The sequence below is a fragment of the Mycteria americana genome, chromosome 4 (genome assembly GCF_035582795.1).
Source record: "Mycteria americana isolate JAX WOST 10 ecotype Jacksonville Zoo and Gardens chromosome 4, USCA_MyAme_1.0, whole genome shotgun sequence".
Classification (NCBI taxonomy): Eukaryota; Metazoa; Chordata; class Aves; order Ciconiiformes; family Ciconiidae; genus Mycteria; species Mycteria americana.
The window spans coordinates 41159719-41176461 of NC_134368.1; the positions used below are offsets into that span (position 1 = coordinate 41159719).

The window sequence follows — 16743 nt, forward strand, 5'->3', positions numbered from 1 at the left end:
CAAAAGTGAAAGTAAGCACATCACAGGATGAGAAAAAAATGTATACTATGAAAACTTTGACAATATGCATATTGTCAAAGATCAGCTGTCATGGATTTTAATAGATCCATAGGAAAAAAAGGTTAGAAACAAAGAAATAGATGGCAGTGTCATATTTCAGTTATAATTTCTTAAGAACCAGATATCTCAGTATCATCTGAGCTACTCCCTTTAAACAAAAATTCTTCCTGCTTTGCATGGAGTACCACAAAATGCTAAAGAATTTTCAGTTCTTGATATGGACAATCAAACTGCAGTTACTAATGTAGGTCTCTAAATAGTCTTACTGAGATTGTACACACACTACTTAAAGCAACTGCTTCTGGGCAAAAGGTGAGCAAAGACTGACTACATTAATCATGACAGTCACAATGTAGAACAATGTAGAACAATTATGTAGATTTATGCATGTACTGCTCTAAACAAAAGCTAAGCCCTCCATACTTCCCAGCAGGATTTAACCTAGGTAGTCTACTGCTTGTAGTAGTGTCAGGTTGGTTGCTAGTTTACCGCTGAGCAGTATAGACAGAGAGTTTGCATGCTTCTCTGCAAAAATTAGAAAAGTTTTCTCTACTTTTGTATACAATTCATGGCACACACCGTCTCTGGCTCCTGGAGAGACAGAAGATTAAGCAGAGGCAAGAAGAGAGTGCCTTGGACAAGGCTTTGAATTTCAGCAAGATTCTTCAAAAACACCAGAAGCCTCAGCTAGACTCTTGCAACCAGCATTTGCGCATGATATTTCCTAACTTAGGATAACCTAGCAAGTGTTCAAAATGCATGCATTCAGTTATCCAGACACTGACTAGGAAAAGAACACTATTATTTAAAAGATCACTTTAAACAAACAAGCGTTCTACTGGTGTTCACAGATGCTTTAAACCTCTACAATAAACCCAGAGCCAAATTACTACTAGAATTGATTTAACCACAGTATCTCTGGCTTCACAAGGGAAGAAGTCCTAAAAGTGTTGTGGACCTCTGGCTGACGTTTGGAAAAATATTGGATTTGAAATCACAGCTTGAGACTGTATTTTACAGAAACAAACACTTATTTGAAATTAAAAACAAATATATTAATCTAAGATAGATAACCTGCTCTAGAAAACCTAAGGCCAACAATCTAACATCAAAAAATCATAACGTGGGGTAAGTCTTACAAAGGAGTGGTTTTGACTGTCTTGACTACACCGCTTGTACAGTTTAACTAGAACATCCTGTATTGCGCAACTTTAACAAGGTAATCTAAAGAGCAATACTAGGGTTAGAAACAGGGCATGGAGAAATGCTGGTATTTCTAATAATACATCACAAGGAATGTTGAACTACCTACCTAATCAACCTGAGACATCATACATAGCAGTGGTAACAAAACCACACTCTATAGAGTATTGGTTAGTCATACAGTACCAGAAATCTAGTTTTCCAATACTGTATGTAATACAAAGCAATACATACAACCATGTCTGATCTCAGTATAAAGCATCTAAGACCCTCCGTAGGAATTTTGTTCTCATCTTCCAACCCAGAGCCACCACAATCACCAGAAGATTGCTTTTCTGCTGGCAAATTGCCAAGACGACACTTCTAATTTCAGAAAAAGTTACCTCTTGACACATCTCATGCTTGAATCCCTGATGAGCAGCTATTAAAAGATAACTCCACATCTGAAACATTCATATCATGAGTGACATGTAAAATGAGAGCAGTGGAAAAGTATTAAAATCTGCTAGGTTTTAATACTTATGAGCATATAACTGGCATTACCAAGTAATACACAATAATACAATTAAAGCAACTGCTGGCCCTTATGTTTCAGTAGCATCTCTTGCATTCTGCTTCAATAGCTGAGAATATACTATCAAAATGAGAAATAGACATTACAGAAATATATGGTTACATAAAGGAGCTTGATACAGTGAAAAAAATGTGACATATTCACTTTCTACCATAAATCTATGAAAGCAGCAGTAGATCAAGCTTGCGTAAGGCATGCAGTTAATAAACATTTAAAAAAATCCAAGATATCCTGCAAGTGTTGCTATAGTAATGATGACGATTCCTTGGAAAAATGTTAATAAAAATATACAGGTATCCACAGTACAAACTGGAAATTAGCCTAGGTGAATTTAATATCTTCCATATATTTTTTACTCAATTACTGCTTAGAGTTATTTTAGTTTACTCCATGCACAGTATATTAATTCCTTCTAATACAATACAATTAAATGTTTGATTTCTATCTCATTACATATTAAAGAATTACTACTCATTAAATTATGCAACCTAAAAAATGCAAGTAGGTGGCCACCAAACTTCCATTATCTTTTATCCAGCTACCAACATTAATTTTAAAAAAACTCGTTTTAGATGTGCTTATCTATGATTCAAGTTCTCATTAAAACTACTAAAAATCCCTTCTTAGTACCACTATGGGAATATTACTTTGGGTATTAGTAATATAATAAACAGCATCTTAAAGAAGAAAAATATAAAGGAAGTAAAAGAGAAAATATTAATTTAAACAATTCTTACTCGTTGTTGTCCTTCATACCAATCATCTTCATCAAACCAGTGGGAAATATAAGTCATCCAAGCCATGACAGAAGGCACAGTTGAAATAAAAAATACAGAACCTGAACATATGTAAGTATAATGAGTCCTGTGCTAAAATTTACTCAAAACTTCAACAAGCTACCCAAAGATCAGATCCAAACTCTGTGATATGATTCTACATTAATAAGCTTTACATTCATAAATATATAATCTGAAATACTTTTAGCAGCAATTTAAATTGTATATGTATTGGATTCTGAACTGGAAAACAGAAATCAACACTAAAACAATTATTAGATTATATATTCCAATATTTTAAATTAAAGCAGATTAGTGCTTCGAGCTTGATTTTACAGTTCTTCTGAGCTCTGAAAATGAGGTGCTGTTTGAGTCATTCTCATTTGTCCCCTAAAAAATTATTTTCGCTCTTTTCAAATGTACTGTCTGTAAGAAACGTGGTTCAGTGCACAAAAGCTTGTATTCAAATGTAAAATACCTTCAGAATCATGGGGAGTGATATGTTTTGGTTATGTAGGGAGTGGTTTCAACTGGCACAGTAGGAGGGGCCACGATTATCACAAGTGCCGAACATCTTATGTTTAACAACATCTTTTTAAAAAGGGAAAAAAAGAAAGAAAAAGAGATCTGCATCTCCATTGTTCACAGCCAGCAGAGACTGAAGGGCTCAGCTACAGGCACCAGCACTGGCTGAGAAATTTAAAAAGCCTAATTTTCACTAATTCATCGGAATGCATCTGCTTCTTTTCTCTCCCTCAGGAGAGTTTCATGTATCTGACTGTATTTATTCCTGCTGCAGCTAATTATCCTTTTTTTGGTATGCTCCCAAGTTTCACATCAGATTTCACAGTGCATTATACCAGTGAAAACAAGAGATAAAAAGAGGAATAAAAGCTGTATTGCTCACACCACAATTCAGTGCTGCAGCAGCACACTTCATCAGCCATGCTATTTAGGAGACGTTATCATACAAATCTTCCCGACTGCATGGTTGCAGCAACTATCAAATCCTCAACAGAGATTATGGAGAACTAAAAAACCCCAGTTTCTTACGAAATCTAGAACCCAGGCAATCTCTGTCTTTCTGTACTGGATTAACGAACTGTTTCCCAAAATTCGTAATATAATAAATGCAAAAGCTAGACTGTGAAGTCAATTGTTCAATCAAGAAATAAACAAAGCAAGGCAGGAGAAGAACAGCTGCAAGTACTAGATATTAACCTGGAGTCAGCTGTCAACATGACTTACTATTTCCAAAGAGCAATTCAGTGCCCTTACCAGTCCTACTCTAGCACACAGTTTCCATTAAGGCTACTGTATAAGCAAGCTACGTTCTCAAATACACAGCAGGGAAATAAAGAAAAGCAGCAATACTTTTGCTTTCCAACCTCGTACTCAGAAATTATGACACCTAAGGGAAAAAAAAAACCAAACCACACACACACAAAATAATAAAAATTTAAATCAAGACACCCACTATATTTATGGAAAGTAGCATTCCCAGATTAGCAGATTTTTTTGTGGTTATATAGTCCTCCAGATACATGTATACATACACAAGAATATACAGAAGAACTTCCCACCATACTGCTGAATTTTTTCAGATTACTTGCCCTTTGAGACTTCGGCTCAAACATAAACAATGCAAAGTGCACAGAATTGCATGGTCTCATAAACTATATGGGAAGCAAAGGATTAATTCAGATACCTCTGTTCATACGGCTGAAGAAATGCCTGACAATATCCATGGTCTATGACTAAATGATAAAAATGTCACTGATTGTCATGGTGTCAGCTGGGATAGAGTTAATTTTCTTCCTAGTAGCTGCTATAGTGCTATGTTTTGGATTTAGTATGAGAATAAAGTTGATAAGACACTGACGTTTTAGTTGTTGCTAAGTAGTGCTTACTCTAGTCAAGGGCTTTTCAGCTTCCCATGCTCAGCCAGCGAGAACCTGGGAGGGGGCACAGCCAGGACAGCTGACCCAAACTGGCCAAAGGGCTATTCCATACCATATGCCATCATGCTCAGTATAGAAACTGGGGGAATTGGCTGGGGGGCGGCAACCGCTACTCGGGAACTGGCTGGGCATCAGTTGGCGGGGTGGTGAGCAATTGCATTGTGCATCACTTATTTTGTATATTCTTTTATCATCATTATTATTATTATTATTATTATTATTATTTTCCCTTCCTTTTGTGTCCTATTAAACTGTCTGTATCTCAACTCATGAATTTTACTTTTTTTTTTTTTTTTTTTTTTTAACCAATTCTCTCCCCCATCCCACTGTGGAGGGAGTGAACGAACGGCTGTGTGGTGTTTAGTTGCCTGCCAGGTTAAACCACAACATTGATGTACCACTCCTATGAACAAAAATTTTACAATTTGCTAAACAAATCATATCCACATTATTACTGCTTATTACACCCCAAAATCATGGTTTCAAATAAATCAATACTAGCGCATTTAGGAAAGCCTTTGCTTTCACGCTGCTCTGTCTCTTTATAAGGGCACATCGCATCATTCAGAATCTTGAGCAAAGTATGCATGTAGTTCAACAGTAACAAATTTGTTTCCATTTTACACCTATAGCTGTTCCACAATGTATGTGAACTGAATTTTCTAGTCTCAATACCAACCTGTTAGAACAATGAGTCTCTCGAGAGACTGACACCATGGTTCACATTTAGTTTCAGGATCATCAGGGAAGCATGAGTCGCCATCCCTGGAGGTATTTAAAGGACGTTTGGATGAGGTACTTAGAGACATGGTGTAGTGGTGGTTTTTGGCAGTGTTAGGTTTATGGTTGGACTCGATGATCTTAAAGGTCTTTTCCAACCTATATGATTCTGTGATTCTGTGATAGAATTGTTTTACACTTTTCAGGGTCAGGACTTAAGTCCTAAAGGGAACAATTCTGGTAAAGTAACTACATTTTAGAAACTAAAGTTGTTATGAATATGTAATAACTAATATGTAAATATGTGATACAACAAGAATAATATTATCAATGTATGTTACAAGACAAAAAGGTCTGTTAATATTTAGCACTCACAAACATTAACTTATCATTCGAGGTGGAAATTGCAATAGCTATCAGTGCTGTAATATAAAACTTTTAGAGAAATGCATATAATTATAAGAACACACTTTAGAGAAACCCAAGATATCTTGCCGGGCTCAGCACTTCAGCTTTTTTTACATCGCCATGTGCATTTTAAAGGCAATGAGATACACAAAATAAGCCAACTAAAAGCATACAAGAATAGCATTCTAGATTTAATGCTGTTCTGGGCCATTTCACAATGCTTAGCACCTCCTGCATCCACAGTCATATTAGCACATATTCAAGTGCGCTGTCCAGACTTGTCCACAGCCCTCACCAAGTCCCACTGTCACACTGAGGTTGTGTCTCAGGGCTATGAACGAGCCAGCGTGCTCAGGAGAAGGCCAACTTCTACAACTCCATAGAGACAGCTGGACAATACAAGACCATGGACCCTGTTCTCTCCCCTTCATGTAAGTGTGCAGTCTTTATTCCTTATCTCTCAGTCTGGACTCTGAGGGAGACTTTCCATTAGGAGTAGAGCTCTTATCTGCCTGCAATAAGACCAACAGGGAGCAGCACGAGTAGGCTTATTTGCAAAGCAAGGAAACCAGGAGCCAAAGGTGACTGCAAAGCAGGTGGGGTGGGTGGGTGGGGGGGTGTGTGTGTGTGTGACCTTGCTGATGAGTGGCTGTTGTGGTTTAACTCCAGCCAGCAACTAAGCACCACAAAGCTCACTCACTCCCCCCTGGTGGGATGCGGGAGAGAGTCGGAAGAGTAAAAGTGAGAAAACTCATGGGCTGAGATAAAGACAGTTTAATAGGGAAAGCAAAAGCTGCGCACACAAGCAAAGCAAAGCAAGGAATTCATTCACTACTTCCTATCGGCAGGCAGGTGTTCAGCCATCTCCAGGAAAGCAGGGCTCCATCACACATAACAGTTACTTGGGAAGACAAAACACCATCACTCTGAACATCCCCCCCTTCCTTCTTCTTCCCCCAGCTTTATATGCTGGGCATGACGCCATATGGTATGGAATAGCCCTTTGGTCAGTTGGGGTCAGCTGTCCCAGCTGGGTCCCCTCCCAGCTTCTTGTGCACCCCCAGCCTCCTCGCTGGTGGGGTAGGGTGAGAAGCAGAAAAGGCCTTGACTCTGTGTAAGCACTGCTCAGCAATAACAAAAAACATCCCTGTGTTATCAACACTTTCCAGCACAAATCCAGAACATAGCCCCATACTAGCTACTGTGAAGAAAATTAATTCTATCCCAGCCAAAAATCAGCACAATGGCACAGTACCTCAGTACTCAAGAGCAGCAGAACACATCCAGTGATGGTAACCAGGTTCAGCTGATAGTCCAGTAATCACCAGACAAGTTCACAGTGCTAAAGAAAATCCAAGATCAAGGCAGGAATTCAGTAAGGCAATGTCAGGAGCAGCAAGGTGTTAAGGCCAGGCACGGTGTGGCTGCGGCATAGTTCAGGCAAAGACCAAGGCAAGGGCCTGAGCTCCAATGCAGCTCTAGAGCCAGGGAGTGGAAGATGCACAGGTGGAGGTCCCAGACAAGGTTTCTCATAGCTCTTTCTCCCAACTTCACTGTTTCACATAGTCTGACCCAAGGTTACACAGCTGCACTGTAGCAGAGCTTGCCTTGAACACAGACAGTTAAACTCCTGGCATGGTGAGGAAAGAGGGTAAATATGGAGATTGCAGAGCAAGAGTTATGGGCTGGTCAGGCCAATTAGAGCACGTGCATTGGTGGAACGGAAGGAGGAGCAACACTCTTGATGCTATATCATCATCAGGTCAGAGAGTCTTGTAAGCTCACAAGAGGTCACTACACTGGCATTCTGATCTAGAAAGAGCCTCAGTTTGAACACCTATGGCCAATTTTATCTTCTTACACTATAACGCTCAGTAGTGGGAAGCAGCTGCCTCTGGCAGCATTACCTTTGAGAATCTAACAACGTTCAACTAGCCATGGGTTCTGAAAACTTCCTCTGCTCACTGAGTCTCTGGTGACCTCCATCCCAACAGTGTAATGAAAACTTGTCAGGAGAAGACAGAAAACATTCTTCTAGAAAACCATTTCTCAACTTCATAACCCCAAATGAGTTTGAGTGGGGAGGACAGACAGAAGTGGAACAAAAGATGGTTCATAAGGTGAAAGGTACACTGTGGAGATGGGGATTGACTGGGACTAGGGAGCTCGAGAGTATACCAACAGCTGTCTGGATGCTCAGTGAGCCAAGCGTGCCAGCAGAGGGATGTATAGATGGCAGAGACACTGGATCCCACAGCCGTGAGCTCTGAAACCATGAGTTACAGGCATTCAAAGCAGCTTGTTGAGTCAGGAGGAAGAGTACAAGCTAGGCAGATGAAGGAGATGGATGGAGTACAGGAGGTAATGTTGTTCATATAAGGCATTTCCACTTGTACATACAAGCAACTCCTATGAGGTTTGTAATGCATGTAGCCAGCACAATTCTAGGATCCACTATCACAAGCAGCTATATGCCACTGTAGAAGATAGTGACTGAACAAATAACTTTTGGAATCCTTCACCTAAGGGGTTGATACTGGGAAAAAAGGTCTATACTTTATGCTAAACATTTAAAAAAAAATTTTCCAGCTTTACCAGTTGGTAACATGTATAGTCTCAGAGATATTGAGACTGTAGAGGAAATTTCTTCTCAAGCTTATGAACATCATCTGGCAAGGATAACAGAAATTGTACATATTCACAGAACTACTGTCTGAAGTGAGAATGGATCAATCCAGCCACAAATACAAGGTTCTTTAATCCTTATTTACATTCCTAAATGAAATTATTCTCAAAGAAGTTGAATATTGAACAGTTCAATGTGATTTCAGAATCAGAAATGTCTACTAGCTTCAAGTAGGAGAGGATTTAATTCCAAGTGAAGACTTACTTTATTGACAATGACAACCTTCAATTACCTTAAGTGTGGACGTTAGGCAGGAAAGAAGCCCATACACTATGAAATTTCCTCTAAGATATGATACAGCAGGAGTAAGGTAGTAATTGGTTTTGCCAACTGCTTTTAATGATTCTGCCTTATATGATAATAAGGAAGGATGTGCAATCTGAGAACAGCGACAGTTAGTGGAGGTTACTACCTCCAGTACCACAGATAAAACAGCTGAATACTTGGCCCCAAAATTTGATTGGCTAGGCATAAATACAAAAAACCTAAAACAGTGAGAAGGATAAAGTAGGAGTGATGTTGTAAATTGTGATGCTTTAAGATAAGAACATTACAATGTGTGGTTAAAGATCAGCGCTACAAAGGTCAAGAATTACCAAAAAAACAAACAAACATAATCAGTGTTTATCTTCTATTTGTATTTGATATGAAAGTTGATCTTACTTCCAGACACTTCAGTGCAGATATTTTTTTTATTATGAGAGTAAGCTACTACCTTGCTCTCTACAAAGACTTGACCTTAAAAGAGTCTGAAAGGAGATGCTGAAGAGTATAGTGGCCTCAATCTCTACACACTAAAACATATTCCTAAATATAACATACATATATAGTTTACCTAGAAAACAAAGGATAAAAGATACATCTGAAAATAATTATCTAAATGCCATTGGAATTAACAAGCTGATTCTATTCTCCCGTGTTATCTGGCAATATCTGAATTCAGCAATACATTTCAGTTATGAAGAAGTATCTTCAAGAATGGAAGACAAGTAAGAAAGCTCTATCTCCATCTTCCACTTTTGCTACCAAATTTGCTATTATTTAATAATCTGTAGTTGATATACTGTGCCAAATCAACCATGCACTTATTTTTTCCAAATACGTTTCTAACCACTGTTTATGTTTCTGCTTAAATCTTAGCTAGAGAAATATTTAGACATTTGCCTGTGTAATTTCTTTAAAAAGTCAGATTTGGTGTATCCTTGCCATAAATCAGTAGCATGTTTTAAAATTAAGTATGATTTTCAATTAATTGACTACATTTACTTCTCATAGAAATTGGTATTTTAGTAAGCTTTTCTCCAGATTCACTGTACCCAATTCTATGACAAAATTAATTCTCTGGCAATCCATGTAGACATTATTTCATAATATGTCCCATCATAGTACTAAAAATTATCTACTGAATGGCTGTATACTAAAGATTAACATGGTACAACTGCATTTTCTCTTTTGACACATTTTGAAGCCACAAAATTCATTACAGGAATTAATGTCTTCATAACAAAAAACATGCAACAAAAAACCCAAGTACAAAATACCTTAAAAAAATCTTTAAATTACAAGACTATAAAAATTCATTATTTTCGTAATTTCCATAGCATTATGTAAGTTCATTACATCAGTATCTACAGTAAAGAAATCAGTTTAAAAGCCTCAGGTTTTATTTATTAATTAGTGCTTTAAGAACCTTTACATTGAGAATATGAAGCATGTAATGATCCTAAATATCCTAAAATAAATCCTAAAATACAATGTTTACAGTAAGGCCATGCACTAAGCAATCGTACAATAATGACACAGCAAACCTATGTCTCAGTGATCCTAGATCATATGAGGTCAGTTAAGAATTACATTTCCCTTACTCCTCCCAAGCTACTAATGGTACAAACATAAGCAGGGCTTGTCCTTTTGTGGTTGTCCTTTTATTTTTCCCTAAAAATAAACAAACCATTCCCTAAAAGGTTGTCCTTTTTATTGTTCCCCTCATTTGCTCTTTCCCAACAAGCTGTGTGGATTTATCAGGACAAGATGACATACAGGATAGCCAGGCCACCTCACAGTGATTAAAGTAAGCTGTTAGTAACAGACGTGCAACACCATCATCATCACCAGATCTGCACCGGGATGAGACTTTAGAACAACCTTCCCACAAGCATTCAAGGACAAAAACATAGCTACTTTTAAGATTGAGCTTTATCAGTTTACGGAGCAGATTAGGCTCTAGCTGCCAACAATAGCAGTGGATTGGACTTGATCACATATCTTCCTAAGGATGTTCCATAATTGGATCTTGAAAAATAAATTCAATGAAACGTTTATAGTCTTTTTTTTCTTTTTAAGAAAGTAACTTTAACATCTCTTAAGAAAAAAATATAAATGAGTATGTTTATACATACAGTACCACTGTTAATATGGCTTAGCAGATGCTTCCATTCAAATTCTGTGAAGAGCGCATATAACACTTAAGAAAAGGGAAAGTTAACTCTCTCTTTGATTTTCAAATTCCTTGGTCAAAAAAGACAATAAGGGCACACTACATATACATGGAGAAAAATTATAACCTTATTCATAAAACTATATCTATACCGAAACGCTTGTCTCAGTTTCATAATCACTACACGTATAAAATTTGGATGTACTCAAAGCTGAAGTACCCCAGTTTCTGTCAAAAAAGAAAAAAGATTGTTCAGTCTGTCAGCAAACAGTTAATAGAGCAAGAAAGATGTTGCATGTATTTTTTTGTATCATGCTCATAGGATTTATCTATGTCTAACTAGATTGTAAGTCACTCCATTCTAATGTTCTTCAGAAACATGTTAGATTATAATGAATTTAGATTATAATAGTGCAAATCCCTGTCTGGAACAATAATGAAGACATTTTGAAGTAAACATTTTAATAACAATCATTTTTAAAACTATTTTTTGCTGATTTGGATGTTAAGAAAATAGTACTTGTTATTTAATTTATATTTAAGTACATTTCTATGGCAGATATAAGAAATAACAAGAACACTTCCTCAGTATATTTAACTCAATGTACTAAGAACTTTCCTCAGCAGAAAAGAATTTCAGCATCTGAAGCACAAACAAGCCCACAGAGAACATAACTTGAAGGCAGGCAGAAAAAATTAATGAAAAAAGAAGAAAATTCTCTCTAGCTGTGAAGCGCGAGGTAATATTTAAAATCCCTCGGATATTGGTCATGTCCCTGTGCTATTCATCATCCGTATGTATTTGTTAATGCATTTGGTGAGCTAAGAGACATTGAATAGCTAAGTGCGGATGACATCCAGCTGTATATCATCTTGTACAAACTGTACCCTCTCACACATCTGCTAATACTAATTTTCCAAATTTGGAAAACTAGCTAAAGCTGGACAGAGGCAATATTGAGTTGATTTTATTGGCAAAACAGATCAACTCTTGAAAAGTTTGTCTGCAAGATAGTGTTCTAAAACATGGAGATTTTCTGCCCTAAGAATTTTTACAGAGCAGTCAATTTAACAGTTCTGTTCAGACACTTCAGGGGCCACTTGTGCTCCAATAACCACAAAAGCAAGAAGAACCTGCAAAAAGCATACACTACAACCACCTCCAAAAAAAGAAACCTCTTTAACTGCAACAAGATTGCACTCCATTCTCTGGAAATCTGAATGGGATGTGACCACATACACATTCATAGCCAGGAGGTTAAGTATAAAAAATGTGCTGTAGGTTAGTAACAAATGATTACAGAGCTCTTCTCAATACTAACCTCGCACTTGAAAGTTTATTTTTATTTATTATTATACTTAATTTTTCTTTTTCCTGACATTTAAACTTATGTGTGAAATTGATCTCTGGGTCTGACATATCCTCTTTCATTCCATCATTATCAGTCTCCCATTACAGGTATTTTCAGACAATAGGTAACAACTTGAAAAGGAAGTTAAGACAATGAAAATAGTAGCATTAATTAGTGCTCTTAAATCTTGATTTGCCTGGGGGGGGGCAGAAATCAACTCTAGCATTAAAACTCTAAATGATTCTTTAATCAGACTGAAAAAGAGAATACAGAAGGTCAAACCCAAAGAGATTAGGGTTCAGACTATCAATAAACTAGGCAATTTACATCTCATTGAGAAAGAGGCTACTGAGTAAGAGGCAAAAGCAGGTTGTCTAATGGTGCAAGTAAATGCAATCAATTATATCTAGAACAGAAACAAAACAGGACATCTCAAAACATATAAATTGAAGGGATGGGATAAATCCTACTCCCCCAAAAAAACTGCTAGTAGAGATGATTGGTTTCAAGAGACCATGAAACTGAGTAAAAACTACACAACTATAGTACAACGAAAGGTGAGAGAGAAAAAAACCCTTACAAAATCAGTCAAACATTGGATGTAATAAACCATGAGAAAAGTATGAACCATCAACAGGATGTGGCCATGAGAAGAGATATACAATGTGTTAGGAAAGCTATTTTCAACACAGAAGGAAGCTTAACACCATTATACCAGGCACTCATGCACTACATTTAGTTAGCATATTCGAGAAAGATGGACTTAAACATTTTGGATACAGTGTTTTAAAAAATGATGGAAGGAGGTGGTAATTACCAGAGATATTAGAAGTGTTATTTAAATCAAGATACCATACAGGCTAAGCAACTGGGTTCAAATTGGCCACATAGGCTGGAAAATAGATATAGGTTCCTGTACCCGAACTGAATTTCTAGTCAGTAGAAGCATTAAGAAAAAAAATTCATTAAGTAGGGAAAAGGCAGTATTAACTTCACCATTATAAGACCTATAATATACAGCCCAAGAAAAAAAAAAGATTACATTAATACTTTTCCATTCCAACAACTACTTCCGAGAGCTGGGGATCCCACATCATTAAACAGGAAATTAGACACTGGGCGCTGAATAGAAAGATTCATCACTGATGAAGATTTTAGAAATTACTGAATTATCACCTTGTCTGCTTACATACAGCTTCCCACATAAAACTGAACAAAGTAGCCCAAGAGAAAAATCTAAGGAGGAGCCTTAGCAGAGACAACCGTGCAGTCAAGGTCATCACCACAAATGAAAACACCACCAAAGGAGAGAAAGACCTGGAAGAGACAAGTTCCCACACTTCATGACAAGACTGCCTTGAGAGCTAGTATATGATATTGTTAACAACATTTTAAAAAGTCAGCAAAACAGTACAAGCCTTTACTGCTAATCTAGTGAATCCCACACATAGCAGCAAAATCAAATTCTCCGGCCTGTGCTAGAACAGGGTAAGGAATAAATGGTCCCAATGGATTTGGCCAAGGCGTACTTATTATAGGACTTAAATGGGGAAAACAATACCGTACAAAGCTTCCATCCTTCTCCAGTGCCCAAAGTACAGCTCAGCTGCTACCATAAATAACTGCTAGCCTGAATGACACTATGTCACCAAATTGCTTATACCCTACAGGTGAATTCTCAGTTCTCATAGCCAGTTGCTACAATTCAAATGTTACATTGATATTTACTTCTCTTCTTGTACCACTTATCTTTTGCCTTATATAACAAAATATGCGAGTTACACATTATCTTCAGCAGAATTCGCTCAAGTAACTCTTATTGTCCACATCAACTCTGACTCACAGACTACAGGAAGAGGAAATATTGCTTTCCCTAAGTTATCATCTCCCATTACCACCGTTAGAAATAAAATACTGGCCCATCGAGTTAAACGGACCATTAGTCAAACTCACCAAGGACTCTCTTTGGTTTTTCTTGCTATGGGGAAATTTTCCTCATAGTAGATGACCAAATTACAAGTTTATCATTGTATTATGGGTCCTTTCAATAGCAAGAGCTACTCAGTGAGTCCAAGATTTGGTGTAATACAATGCACAGGATGATGCTTCTGTTGAAACAGAGAGATGGAATAAGACAGTAGATATCTTGTCAGGGAGAATAATTAATATGTTACCAAAAAAACAGTAGGTAAAACAACACTCCCAAGATATTTTAAAATTTTTGCATTACGTGTATTACTCCATACATACTCCATATTACCTTTGCAAGTTCTTTAGATCGCCATGTCTCTGTATGGGTTACAACAATTAGCCAGAGATAACCACAGTCTTAACTGAAGCTTTTGAACAGTTCTGATATGTAAAACAAGTAACGGTAACACAGAGTTAGCTTGACTAATTTGTGCAAGGCACTTGTTCTCTCACAGAAACCTTAAAATATATCAGTAACCTATACAGTTGTGCCTTTAGTCAGGAAAGAATTTATTTGCAAATGGCACAACCTAAGTGAATTTCCCCTATTTCAGGACTATAAAAAATTAGGAAGTGCAAAGGTTAGCAACTTGAACTTAATTTAAAACAATGGGAAATATGCCTTACCATGAATAACTTAAGCAAAATAATACTTTGCTAAAGTTTGAAGAACATCTGATTGTTTACTAGATGTGTTTATTCCCTCTGAATTCTTCCCCCTAAGTGCTCTTATGAATAGCAGGAAACTGCATAATGTCATGACAAATTTTTTAAATGAGGCATAAAACCAGAAAGCTCTACACTCCTAACGTAGAAGGGACTTAAAGTTTAGAATCAGTTAGAAAGAGACACAATGGACTCCCTAGCCCATGATGGTTTTGAAAGAATGAGTACATGACCATCAGAAAGATATTCTTGAAACAACCAGTTTTGAGGCTTGAAATGGAAATTTCAAAGTATTTATGTTCTGTATCATGCAGTGGTTAAGCCAATTAAGAACACTACAGTCTTTATTGATTTTAAAATCCAGAACTGTGATATTTACTACAGCATTCCAAATAATTAAAGATCTCACTCAGACTTTGATTTCATGCTTGCCATTTTCAAACCTTCCAAAATCATTTCTCAAATTGTTGTGTGACCATTTCTATGTAAAGCAACATCTCTTAAGAGATCAGTGGAATTTATTTAACAAAAAAACCCCTTTAAATACTTATTTCTTCATTTGCAGAGTCTCCTGTCTTAAATTTATTTTCATAAGCTTTGTTTGCTTAGCCTGTAGTTTGCTTTTGTACTCAAATAATTTTTTTAGTTCTCTAAGCTTGGTTTTGTTTCCCCCTCCCGCACTTGTCCCAGCTGAGAAAAGCAGTTGAAGTATAAATAAGCCCAAAGCTCTCCCTCCCTACGGAGGGCAAGCGTTTTCCACACAGTTTTCTGCTTCTAAAGATTGCTGCCTCCGCGTTTACTCGATTTTAAGTTTATGTTTCCACACAAGCACGTTTGTACAGAGATACGCGTACGGTCGAAAAGTCCCAAAACCAATGCAAACACCCAACAATACCGTCAGCCCGCTCCTGGAGACCAGACAACCGCCCAAAGCCCCGAAAGCTCCCCAGGGCCGCTCCGTCCCCAGGCCGCAGGTGGGCGAAGAGCGGCGCGGCCCGGCCGAGCCGCACAGAACCGCCGCCCGCGGGACAACCGGGCCCGCACCGGGCTCAACCGCCCGAGCCGAGCCGAGCCGAGCCGAGCCGAGCCGAGCCGAGCCGAGCCGAGCCGGGCCGAGCCGAGCCGAGCCGGGCGGCCCCCCGCCACACGACGGAGCGAGAAGCGCCGTGCCGCACACCTCCTGCCCGCTGCCCGGCGGCGGCGGCCGCCCGCCCTCACCTGCCCGCCCGCAGCGCGTCCGTCACCGCCGCCGCGCAGGGGGAAACCAACCCGTCTCCCGGGCAACCCGGCGGGCCCGCCCCCGCCGCGCGCCCATTGGAAGCAGGCGCCGGCCGCCGGCGGGCGGAAGCGGGGATCGCGTTACTTAGCAACGAGGCAGCCGGCGCGGGCCCCGGGGGACAGCCCCCGGGCGGGCGCGGGTTGCTGCGGCCCGGGGAGATCCCAGCGGCGGCTCGCGCCTCAGCCGTTAACGGCCGCGTCAGCGTGACCTGGGAGACACTGAGGGGGCGAACCCCGACCCCAGCTCCGCTCTTTCCTGCGGGTTTCGACCGGGTCAGTAGTTGGGAGAGGGGAAGTTTTCCAGAGCTAGCAGTCCGCCTTCCCCGTTACCGTGACGGGATCAGAAACCAGTGTCAGGAGGGAAGGGCCGATTTTACGCGCTCCGAGGATCTCCGGGGAGTGCTGGCCTCATAGCCCCGGACGACGCTGTTGTTAAGATAAGCGTTTTAAGATGACATGAATTTTGAGCCATTTAGCTATAGCTGCGCCTCGTTTGTAGAGACCATTGCTCCATGCTGGGGGACTGAAAAGAACTGCAGACTATCGTGTTACACACTGACTAATCCCGTCAAATACGAGTCACAAAACGCATTCCGCTGGATCCAACTCCACCAACCTGGAGTCATCAGGTACATCATGTGGGCTTTTAAT

The 16743-nt window shown here is 39.0% G+C and overlaps 1 protein-coding gene across 1 annotated transcript in view; it reads left to right on the plus strand.

Annotated features, from left to right (window-relative positions):
• The first annotated feature begins 16197 nt into the window (after positions 1-16197).
• GPM6A (glycoprotein M6A) overlaps positions 16198-16743 on the plus strand; it is a 213360-nt gene continuing 212814 nt past the window's right edge. The window contains exon 1 of the mRNA XM_075500296.1: positions 16198-16365. The gene's annotated coding sequence lies outside the window, so the exon portion shown is untranslated. The remainder of the gene's footprint in view (positions 16366-16743) is intronic.